Source organism: Hypomesus transpacificus, unplaced genomic scaffold (genome assembly GCF_021917145.1).
Source record: "Hypomesus transpacificus isolate Combined female unplaced genomic scaffold, fHypTra1 scaffold_30, whole genome shotgun sequence".
Classification (NCBI taxonomy): domain Eukaryota; kingdom Metazoa; phylum Chordata; class Actinopteri; order Osmeriformes; family Osmeridae; genus Hypomesus; species Hypomesus transpacificus.
Genome location: NW_025813826.1, coordinates 1,868,561 through 1,881,673, shown reverse-complemented (window position 1 = coordinate 1,881,673; position 13,113 = coordinate 1,868,561).

Below are 13,113 nucleotides of genomic sequence, written 5' to 3'. Positions count from 1 at the left end.
TTATGATATACATTAGTAAATGAGTGAGAGCTTTTAATATGAGATTGAACATTACCTCCAGCTGTCATGGTGAGGGACAGTCACACTGTGACACTGTCTGACTTTGGCCCTGGAGGCCAAAGGACATTATTGCACCATTGTTTTTTGTCGTACACATGCTTTTGTTTTCATTGTTCCCTCACCTGGGTCCAATTGGCTGTGTTCACTCACCTGTGCCTCATTTTACGTTTGTTAATTACCCACTTAACTATGTTAGCCAGAGTATAAATACCTGGCTAGTTCACATGCACATCATTGGGTTGTTTGTCATTTGTTGGTGTTTCCTCTCACAAGGCAAGTGTGTACTCTCAAGTAGGTCTCTATTTTCACTGTGTGTGTCTCAAATTTAGAGCCTTGCCTTTGTAGTGCAGTTCTCAGTTCCTTTTGCCTTTTTCTCCTGTTTTTGGGTTGTATCATCTGTGTTTTTTGGACTTCTCAGTGAGAAGAATCTTGTGTTTTGGAACTTTCGAAAACAAAGAAAACAAGAGTTGACTATATCCTGCAATTGGGTCCTATTTGCTCACCTGGGTACACGCTAGTTTATTGATCCAGCGGCCCGGGTTCAATCCCCGACCCGGAAAGCCTGACACCAGCCTAAGTTCCATAGGCATTTTGAGATTGAAAAAAGGTTGAATTAAAAATGTTTTTCCATGAAATAATTTGGTACATTCATTTGACAATGCAAGATCCTCACCGAGACATGAATTCATGTTACATACATACACCATTATGAGCAACTGTCTATTTATACAACAATATCTGTAAGAATTGTAATGACTAAAGACCCAAATGATCAAATAAAAAATAAGCTAACCCTAAGAAAGAGAGAGGTTCCCAGTACATTAAATTACAGTGAAATTATCTTTATGGAATTTACAGATTTCTTTAATTCAAGAACCGCATGGTTGTGCATATGTGGATGAATGAGTGCATTAAATCAGTTTAGGGGCAGCATCTAGATTATATGCATCAGACAAACATTTAGCTTTTAAATATTGGTGATTAAAGCAGTATGATATGATATTATTGAATGAGGGGGCTGCAGTCATATTTATATATTATTACATTATTATCATCAGTGATAAAATTTTCAGCCGAATCTGCAATTTAATGTTGCTTTGTAGATCAGACTGGCCCTAACACTGTTATGGCCGATTCAAGAATCCCAGAGTAAAAGTAAAGCTTCGCTTATGGTAGCCCGACGTGTGCCTCCAAAACATTTTACCAGTCGAGGCGACTGAGACCAACGGAGACCGCGGGGCTGTCATTGGTCAGATAACGACTCATTCCCGCAGCCCCTGGCGTTCCGGCGGTGAATTGCAAAACCATACTGAAAACTGCAATGCAGAACTTAAAAAGACTGACAACTCCATCAAAGAGCCTGCATGGTCAGAGTTGGATACACAGAGTGCTATAACGCAACTCTTAAGAGTGAGATATAAATCCAAATTGAATCTTGATTGCTACTTTAAGGCCTCCTGTGGAGGGGTTTGAGGGGTATCTGTAAGGGCGGATATTTAAGCATCTGTTGCAAGATGCAATATTAAGGCTAAGAGTGACACTTTCTCTCCAGAAATTGAAAATAAAATAAAGTGATACCTCAGTTATTACATTATTGGCTCAGTTATTACATTTTCAACGTTTTTTTTTAATGCAGGGCCAATAACGTAATAACCAGCCAATAACGTAATAAGTTATTACATTATTGGCAATTTATTACATTATTGGTTTTATTACATTTAAATTATTACGTTATTGGCCGTTGTTACATTATCGGTTGCTACACACCTGTAGCCTACAAATGCAAATTACATTTCCACTCAAAATGCTGACAAAAGTTTGATTTACGCCTCCATTGGTGTTCTTAACCTGGAATGATAACATATAGTGCAGTGTTTCCTCTATGGCTAAATTTCTGCCGCCACGGTATTAGAAATCAGGCTGTGCAAAAGTTAAGTCCGTATATCAGCAGTGATTGTTAAAGTGCATGTCGGAGAATAGCACGGACACGCGCTTCACACCGCAGTTGAGATTGCGTGTGTGCGTCCTTGAGAACTTTAAGTCGTATAACTTATGTTGTTAGTTCTTAAGCCCGTTATTGTATAAGTCTATAGTTCTTGCAAATTTAAATCAAGTTAACTGGTGATTTTCGTTGTTTGTATTCTTCCCCTAGCTAAATTGCACATGTCTGTTGATTTGATAGCGATTGCTGCCCTTTCTCAGGTTTGTATTTTAGGTGCATTATTATGCTGAAGTAGTTTTAATAAATGGGTTTATTGTTAATATTTGCTACAGAATGCTTAGCCTATCAAGATCAAATGAAGCAGGCAGTGTACATGCTTCAGAGTGGCCTACCTTAATCGATAGGCTAGGCTACTGACCATTTACAATAAGTTGTTACGTTGTAATTATTACTTGGCTGCATTTATGCCAATTAGAACATACTTTATAACTTTATTGCTTTAGGGGAAATAGGACAAAAATATATGTGTGTGTGGTGTGTGTGTGTGTGGGGGGGGGGGGGTGCAAAACACTTGGGAATAAATACATTGATTAGAAAAAAGAAAAAAAATTTTGAGGTTGGAGGACCCTGCTGGGTTATGCCCCCAATCCGGTCCTGTGTTGCCAAACACCTGATGCCATGAATTACAGGGTGTGACGCAAACATATTTACTAGGATATAGGGAGTCAGATGGCTGAGCGGTGAGGGAGTCGGACTAGTAATCAGAAGGTTGCCGGATCGATTCCCCCCCAAGCCAAATGATGTTGTGTCCTTGGGCAAGGCACTTTACCCTACTTGCCTCGGGGGGAATGTCCCTGTACTTACTGTAAGTCGCTCTGGATAAGAGCGTCTACTAAATGTAAATGTGGATATTGCCAATCTCGTCCATGTCTCCAAGGTGTCACGCCTTTAATTAACAATATTACAAAGGTCTATTTTGACTAAGCAATCTTTCCTTGCTGGACACTGGATGATTACTGATCGATCTATCACTAAAACACCGTTTACCATCTGCCTCTTTTGTGGAGGTTGCATGGTAGGCTCCTGGTTATGAGAAATCTCCATCTCATACTATAATAGTGGAATGAGTCCTATTATGATTGACAATAGGAGTAGGCTACATACTATACCACTAACACCACAGTATTGCGGACAAGGACCTGGATGCCACATTTTGATTCTACCTCTCCCTGTTCACTGTCTCATATCGTTTTAACCTATTTAGTCTACACCCTATGTCTCTGTTGGCCGTTGGCTTCTTCATTGAGGTTGAGACGCGCCCTTCTTTAAGAGAATGACTCCCCTTTGTAGTCAGACTTGTGCCTCAAGACTGTGTTGCATAACTAATCTGTCCCTGGATCAATGTCCCTTACTTTTTTACAATGTGACAAATGTATCCAGGACATCCTCTCTGCTATTTTGACTGCAGTGGGTGTGGTGAGCAGATAGGGTCCCTCCCACCTGGGACTTGACCAGCTCTTTCTCTTAATGACCTTAATCAGCACCCAGTCTCCTGGTTCCACTCCTCCAGAAGTTTGATCCACTGGATCACCTGGAATAGAATTAGCACAAGCAACTTCTTTTTCTATTAGCATTTTCTTCATGTATTCTGCCAGTGTCTGATCTGCTTCCCCATCATTCCTTGTAAATGGTTTAAGTTGTGGTATTATATATGGTCTTCCATAAATCATTTCAAATGGTGTCAATCCTGCTGATGTTTTAGTAATGCGCATATTCAACACAACCAATGGTAAACAGTAAATCCAATTCTTCCCTGTCTCTTCCATGGTCTTCCTTAATTTACTCTTCAAAATACCATTATGTCTTTCCACTAAACCTGCTGATTGTGGGTGATATGCACAATGATTTTTCAAGTTAATGCTTAAATGTTGTGCTATCATTGTGATGGTATTGTCTACAAAATGACTCCCATTGTCACTATATATTCTTTCTGGTATCCCAAACCTTGGAATAATGTGTTTTACTAATGCTTTAGCCACTGTTGTGTATTGCACAGATAGGGCAGGCTAAACATTTTTAATTTTTTTATTTTATGAACCCATAGTAAATACTTTCGTTATCAGTCCTACCATCCCCCCTGTTGAGACATGATTCAATCCATGGCTCAATACAGCCGCAAAACGGAACAGATTGTCCGGCAATATAAGCTTGCTGTCTTGTCATTTGTATAACCCATTTGTAATGGTTGCCCCGTTTGTTAACCATTTAGAATTTTCCGATTTAGGGGACGCATCTTGCATATCTCTCAACACTGTCTCATCTACATAGCTCGGTGTATCTGATAGTGTTAACATGTCCTGCATAGCTGCTATCTTTGCTGCAACATCAGCTTTAGCATTGCCTATTGAAGTTGGGTCTGTTTTTCCAGTGTGCGCCGCACATTTGCATATTTACATTTAGTCATTTAGCAGATGCTCTTATCCGGAGCGACTTACAGTAAGTACAGGGACATTCCCCCCGAGGCAAGTAGGGTGAAGTGCCTTGCCCAAGGATACAACGTCATTTGACACGGTGGGGAATCGATCCGGCAACCTTCTGATTACTAGCCCGACTCCCTCACCGCTCAGCACATTGACACACATTGACTTTGGTATCCTAACATATTGATGCATTCATTCACCCACTCATGCACAACATCGAACATTACCTTTTTCATACCCCTCTTTTGTTGCTTATCGTTGTTGGTGTACATAAATACTTATCATTTGACTTAAAGCTACCTTGTGTCTTGTCCCTCATTATGCAACGGTAACCCTTCACGAGTCTGCCGTTACATAATTTGGGGGCTCATCCGGGATTCCTGTAAAAATATCCTGATCTTGGGCTGTTTGTGTGTTCAGGTGTGAACGTCCCACGTTTTGCATTGGCTGTTGTTAAGAGTAGTAAGAATAGTAAGAGAGAGTGCTCCAGCTGGGCCTTTCCTTCGGAGCACTGGTTGTTGTTTTATCTTTGTTGTTTTGGTTTGTTATTTTTGAGACAATCCTGGTCCGAAGTTGAATAACTTCTGTCAGGGGCATGCTTCGTACAGCTAGTCTGTAGCGAGTTAAGCGATGTCCAGTCGCCTCAAGGCCGGCACGTCTCAGAAGAGCTAGCCAGGACAGTTAGCTTATTTGGTTAGGTATGTAGGAAGCCAGTGGACTGCCTTATTAAACACACATCTTCAGAAGGGATACGTGCCGGCAATCAATGGACGATTCCACCTGGATGCATGGGAGTCTTTTGGTTCGTGCTTGTGGATGTGGTGAGTTTTCTCTTGTTAGTGTTCTGTAAATTAGTTTTCTGCTGTCTGCGTTTACAGCGCAGGTTGGTTGACTTGTAGCTAAGACGCTTAGTTTGGAAGTTACTGTTCTTTGTTTGGAGGTGTCTCCTTTGGCTTGTTTGTACTCAGTAACTTTGTAAAGCAGTAAATTTGGCTTGTGAGTACTTGTTGCTTGTTTGGACTTTAACGTCATTGGTGTTTAGCTAAGCAAAAACAAAAAAAATGGTAGATAATTATTATAACTATCTGTTTGTAGATTTGTCTACTTGGTTCTGGTTATTAGTTACCAGTTCATTTGTGTGGTGCACTGCCTTGCGTATCAGTCTGACGTTGTGTATAGGTTACATGTGTGGAAGAGAACTAGCGGCCTAGTCTGTATTTTCTTTGTGCCTCATATTTTGAGTTTGTTTCTGTAGTTTCTTGTGGCCGCTTGTATTGTGTATATAGGGTTGTACTGGTTTGTGAGCTAGGATGGCAGGCTGTCTGAGGGAGGGTTGTCCAGTTTAACCAAGGTGCAACTCTGTGCGGTGGCTGAGCATTACCAACTGTCTTTAACTCCTGCAGAGAAAAGCAAGAGAGAAACATTGCTTAAGGCTGTAAAAGGCCAGCTTATCCTTACAGGAGTGTTGGAGTCAGAGGCTGTTACTTCAGACCAGTTACAGTATGTGAAACTGGAGGCTAAGAGAGAGGCTAGGGTTCTTATAGAGAGAGAGATTGACTCGAAAAGGGCTTTAGAGGTTCGCAAACTCGAACATGAGCTTGAGCTGAAGCGTATGGAGATGAACGAGCGTGAGAAGTCGCGGGCGGAGGCTGAGAGGGAGCATGCTTTGACGTTGAAGAAGCTTGACCTTGAACTGAAACTACTGCCATCTCAGCCCCCTCCTCCTGCCCGTCAACAACTCGGGTTTGATATCTGTGAAAATATTCGCCTTGTTCCACCCTTCATAGAGAAGGACGTAGAGAAATACTTTTCTCACTGAGAGAGTGGCGACCACTCTTAATTGGCCCGAGGATGTGTGGCCTTTGTTGCTTCAATGCATTTTTACAGGGAAGGCGCTGGAAGTGTTTTCTGCTCTAGGTTTGGAACAAGCCATGAGGTATGGGGATTTGAAAACGGCCATCCTTCAAGCTTATGAGCTTGTCCCTGAGGCTTATCGCCAAAAGTTTAGGAAGACCAGGAAGTCAGAACAGCAAACCTTTGTTGAATTTGCACGTGAAAAGAGCTACTGTTCGATAGGTGGTGCTGTTCACAGAAAGCAGAGTCCAGGGAAGACCTACAACAACTTATCCTCATACAGGATTTCATGAATTGTCTCCCTGAGGCTGTGGCTGTCCATCTGTCTGAGCAGGAGGTGCAAGAGTTGAACGTGGCTGCTGTTCTTGCCGATAAGTTTGTGCTTACGCATAAGCGTGTACCTGGTAGCGGCTGGGTAAGCCATCAGAGCAAAACACAACCCCCTCTTACCAGTCAGCAACAGAGTGGAGGTGGAAATGATGCTCCGCGCTCATCTCCCCCTGCTAATGCTAGCCGTCCTCCTTATAGCAATGCCGAAGTAATTTGCAACTATTGCAAGAAGGGGGGCCATATAAAGTATGACTGTGCAGTAGTGATGGGAAGTTTGGTTCATTTTACTGATTCGGTTCTTTGAATCTCGTTCAGTAAAATGAACAAATCTTTTTTGGAGTCATTCGTTAATTTCAACGGGGGGGGGGGGGGGGGAGGCTATACCTCCACTGCAAACACTTATGATATTCTCATGTAGGTTAGTGCATGACATGATGATCCAAAGACTTGTAGAAAGACCGAGTCGGGAAATGAACGAATCATTCGTTTCCCTCTAGCTACAGAGCCTATGCAGGTCACGTGAAAAATGATCCAAAGACTCGTAGAGAGACCGAGTCTGGAAATGAACAAATCATTTGTTTCCTCTAGCTACAGAGCCTATGCAGGTCACGTGAAAAATGATGCAAAGCCTCGTAGAAAGACCGAGTCGGGAAATGAACTAATCGTTCGTTTCCTCTAGCTACAGAGCCTATGCAGGTCACGTGAAAAATGATCCAAAGACTTGTAGAAAGACTGAGTCGGGAAATGAACGAATCACTCGTTGAGAGGACTCGTTACTCCCGAGTCCTTATAAAGGATTCGTTCAAAATGAACGAATCGTTCACGAACGACACATCACTACTGTGCAGAACTTCGTAGGAGAAGAGAGAAGGGTAAAGGGAAGTCCAAGGGTTTTGGCTTAGTGGCTTCCTGTGGAAGCACCCCATCTGTAAATAATGTCTTGGGTGTTGGACCTGTGATTGCTTCTAAGGGAGATGAATGTGTAGTCGATGTAGAGTACACTCCCTTTGTCACCAAAGGCTCTGTGTCTTTGCCTGATGGGCATGGTAGTGTGCCAGTACGCATACTAAGAGATACTGGGGCAGCTCAGTCTTTTATGCTGTCTGGTGTTTTGCCTTTGTCGGACAACACTTACACCGGAACACATGTCCTAGTCAGGGGTTTTGAAATTACTCCTGTACAGGTGCCGTTGCATCGAGTTTGTCTCTCTTCGAAGCTGGTCAATGGTGATGTGGTGGTGGGAGTTCGTCAATGTCTCCCTATACCAGGTATTTCATTTATCTTGGGAAATGATTTAGCTGGGGGGAAGGTTTGGGGTAACACCGAGGCCGTCTCGCCACCTGTTGTCTCTGATGCAGTGCCTGAGGTACCACCAAAGCCTGATCAGTGCGCACGGCAGCATCCTGATGTGTTTCCTAGCTGTGTTGTCACTCGTGCCATGGTAAAACGTGGCCTTGATTCTGATTTGGTGTCTCTAAACAACACTTTCCTTACTAAGCCTAATGTTTCAGGTAGTGGTTCCTCACAATAACCTGTAGGAGAGCTAGAGACTACCAACACTGACTTGGATGACTCCACTGGAGGTGGCGATGGCTCAGAAGGTGAGAGTAAGTCTGTGAAAGTAGCCCCTCCTTTGGGAGTGATTGATGGTGATTCAGAAGTTACAATTCTGAGTTCAGATGAGCTATTATTTAAGGTTTCACGTGAATAATTGATTAATGAGCAATTGGTTGACTCTTCACTTAAACCTTTATTTGTTTTAGCATCTCAATAGAAACCTGAGAATGAGTCCTAATTTGTGGAAGAGGGCTTGTTGTGTAGAAGGTATGTGTTCCAGATAAAGAGTCTTTTGCCAATTATTTTGTACAGGTAGTAGTTCCTTGCAAGTTCAGGAAAGCGGTGCTAGATCTTGCTCACAATGAAGTGACGGGACACACTGGGGTGCGGAAGACATACGACAGGATTGTGCGTCGGTTTTGTTGGCCTAGGTAAAGAAGAGATGTTTCCTCCTATCTGAAAACATGTAATGTGTGCCAGTTGACCGGCAAACCTAACCAACAGATTCCTGTCGCGCCATTGCAGCCCATTCCTGTGGTGTCCAGTCCTTTTGAATACCTCATAGTGGATTGTGTGGGTCCATTGCCTCGCTCTAAGGCTGGACATTTGTACCTGTTAACCCTCACGCTCACCTCACTGTCTATGCAGCTTGCATTTATCCCTCGCGCTGTCTCCGGGTCGTTGTGACCCACAGCTCCGTCTAATACGCCACCTTCGCGCTGTCTCGGGGTCATTGTGACCCACACTGGGGGAATATAAAGGTTTCACTTTATTTTTTGTATTATGAGAAGTTGTCAGAAGACCGCTGTGGGTCACAAGGAACCGGAGACAGTGCGGGGTCGCGTAATAGACGACAAAGACGTTGCAGTGTAAAAAAAAATAAATGTATATATAAACAGGCAGAGACAGCACAAAGAACAAGCAACTCCCCTTGTGGTCTAATGGCAAGGCTGCGAGGCTGTCAACTCCACAGCCCTGGATTGCTCCCCGGCCAGGGCAAATATGATTTTTTTATTTTTTATTTATGTAGACAGATAATGTTTCACTTTTATTTTTGTATTACGAAAGGTCGTCAACACGAGACTGGCGTAACAGACTAGGTAAGGTGAGTCACAGCGCAGACTAGGATACAGCGCGAGAGTGTACTAATAGACAGGTAGACAAGGCTAGAAATAAAAAGTTTCACTTTATTTATTTATTTTTGGCTAAGAAAAAGTTGTCACAATGTCAGATTGACTCACCACGACCCCGAAACGGCACGAGAGTGGCGTCATAGACTAGGCAGACAACGCGAGGAATAAAATCAAATGTTTCACTTTATTTTATTTATTTTTGTACCATGAAAAGTTGTCACACCGTGCATGACACCGTGCATCACAATGACCCGCAGACAGCACTATGGATAGACCTTCAGCCTGCCGTCCTGATACATCATCTATTCATCCCATGCATGTAGTGGTGGTGGTGGTGGTGGTGGTGGCGGCGGCAGCAGCACTGTGCTGTGACTTGAGCAAAGCCCATCTTCTGCACTCGACTGAGTTGTTCAGTCTCCTGTACACACTCCCGCAGGTCGTCCAGGGTCAACGGGAACCTCTCCTTGGCCGAAGCCCAGCTCGGTGGGGCACGTGGGGCAGTATACATGCGAACAGGATTTGCAGACATGCCTCTTACAACCGCGACAAACCGTGAACGTTTTACGGTCCTTCTTCACCGGGCAGACTTGACATCTCTTCCTCTTACTGGCAGAGGCCGGCGAGGTCGGTCCTGCCGATGAGGCGGCGGCGGCGGCTGCTGCGGCGCCATCCTCTTCGGGTTGTCGTCGAGGAGGTGGATCGCGACAGCTGGCCATCCGTAGATCTTTCACAACCGCGTCAGCAGCTTCAGCGCGGGGCAGACATCGTCTCCTCTCGATCAGCGGAGTCACGAGGGCCCTTCCGAGCTGCTCGAGGAAAAACCTCCTCTTGTTGCGCTTACGCGGCATCCAGTTGGGGTTGACCTCTCTCCATATCACAAAGGCGTTGTAGGAGGAGACGACAACGATGTTGCTGAAGATGACGAGGGGCCAGCGGGCCGTCTTCCTTTTACAGCTGTAGGCCGTGATGACCTTGTCCAGATTGTCTACACCTTCTTTGTTGCGGTTGTAGTCTAAGACGATGGTTGGTTTGCCGTCGTTTCTGTCGCTGATTTCGTCGTTTGTGTGGCGTGTGCTCATGAGTAAAACGTTCTTATTTTTCTTTGCGAGGTAGGAAATCAGAGTGGTGGTGGGAGTGAAGGCAAACTGCGACGACAGCACCCGTCGCCTCTTCATCGTCGTCAGCAGCTCGGACGGGAGCTCGGTCCTGTTCTTTCGCACGGTGCCAACCATGGTCATGTTTCTCGTAGGGATGGGACGTATGGCACTGACGCATCGATGCTTGTGTCGCAAAACCAATACGCACAGTTTCGAAAAAGTGTTTTGGAGCTTGTATCAAATTACGAAACCACGTGACAGATGACGTTCAATGCTTCAAACGTCACAAACTGGTTCGAAGTTTTGCCGCTCTTCTGAACCAGAGCCATGGAAGGAACGAGGCCACCGTTTCTTGTTAAAGACAAATCTCACATTGTCAGAGAAGCAGCACCAGGCATCGCTAGAGTTTCTTCCATCAGTCATTATTATTTAGCCAAATCCGTATAGTAATAATTATAAATCCGTGCATTTGTGTTGTGTTATTTTATTGAAATGAAACGTAACATTATAGGACTAGGTAGGTCTATACAGTGCCCAGAAAACAAATGTTGATGATTCGTCAACATTGTCAACAGTAATAATAATTCGTAAAAATAAAGTTCCCCCAGTTCACAATAGACCTACATATAACAAATGTTAAGAAAAAATCTGTGTTATCTAGTTTAATTGATATAAAGACCATATCGTATAAAGTCCGTCCAACCGCTCTAACAAATAATGATCTCTTCGGTGGTGTAGTTGGTTAAAGCGTTGTACGACTACATATTGTTAATGCGAATCTGGGATCCCAAGTTCGCGCCCCAGTCCAGTGAATCTCGTACGATATTCTTTAACTTTTACTGTGAGAAAATGACATAATTCTAAAGGCCTACGGATGTATCACAACATTTTAATGTGTGAGCACTAATATCAGATCAAAATGAACACATGTAGCCTTAATTAAATATTGAATAACGTAGGGTAGTCTACCGTCGGAGACAACCACTACGCCTCATTCAGCCAGTTTAAACGGCTGCTAGATGACGCTGTTCATTTTCAAAGCGCCGATAGTTCGGCTCTTTGGGCCGGCACAATCCGGAAGAAACCACCAAAGCTTCACAAGGCATCGTTCGCCCATCCCTAGTTTCTCGTCGCCATGAGCTCTCGTCCGAGGTCGTAGGCGGTGGAAGAAATTGTCACACGTGACATTGCGATCCTTCAGGCCGTCTGTCATATCGAGCACGACGCACATCCCCTGACTCCTCTCCGGGGCTCCGTCGCTCGACTTCCCGGTGTAAACTTGCATCTTCCAAGCGTAGCTTGATTTTGCATCGCACGTGACACGACTTGATCCCATACTTTGCCGGTTTGCTCGGCATGTACTGCCTGAAAGGCCTCTGAACGCGACCAGTTGTTCATCCACGGTCACTTCGGGCCCTAGGTCGTAGAGGCGGGGTAATCTCTCTACCCACATATCCCAGACCTCTCGTATCGCCGCCAACTTGTCCGTGGCGCGTTTCGCCGCTCACGTCCCACGGTCGTCAAATCGTATCGACGTTGAATAGGTGTAGAAGACTTTCAGCTGCATGGTAGCGCGGTACCTCTCACGGCTGTCACGTTGCGACAGCAGCCTCGGATTCCTCAGATACGCAACCGAACGCCATTCAATTTTGCCATCTTTCGACAAGAAAGTATCTCTGTCGATTTCAGGGGCTCGGGCGGCGGCGGCTGCTGCGTTGTTGTCGACTGCATTATACTCTTGCCCGTCTTCTTGTTCCGACACATGCTCCGCGTACTCTTGCCCGTCGTCTTTTTCTTCTTCTTCTTCCTGCTCTTCTGCCACATGCTCCACACACTCTTCGCCGTCTTCTATATCTGACACATCCTCGGTCTCCTCTTCGGACTCACTTTGCTCGATATTTGCAAACATCTGTTGTAGAACTTGCAGGGCACTTAAATCCCGAGCCATAGCTGCGTGACCCTAGACAACGGCTGTCCTGACCCCCAACGAATGTGTGTTAGTAGCACTTGCCTACAGCTCACGTGATTACATGGACAAATGATTGTCCCTAATTCGACCGCCAAAAAGCGATCGCGGATCGTCGAAGCATAAAGGCCGTCATTGAGATATTGGCCCGTGGTTTCCCCGACGCCCGGCCGATTCTCCCGCCTAGAGGGATTGACGATCGTAAAGGCCGTGGTTGGACTAAATGGAGTGGGAGAGTGGGATGTTTATATATTTATATAAAGGTATATAAAGGCAGGCATGTCCCGCTGCGGTTTCCCTGATGCTCGACCTGACGTCACCGGCCTCAGATTCCGAGGGTTGACACGCCTCTGGGCGAGCGAGCGTGGCAGGCAGGCATGTCCCGCCCGCGGTTTCCCCGACGCCCGGCCGATTCTCCCGCCTAGAGGGATCGACGATCGTAAAGGCCGTGGTTGGACTAAATGGAGTGGGAGAGTGGGATGTTTATATATTTATGTAAAGGTATGAAATTATAAAAGTGACTAACAGGTAAGTTCGTCAATCACATAACCCATAATCGTTCTTCATAATTACAATAACGTGATAATATTCCACTCCACGAGGCCTGCCATGCCATGCCAGGCGGGCGTGCGGGCAGGCATGTCCGGCCGCGGTTTCCCTGACGCTCGACCTGACGTCACCGCCCTCAGATTCC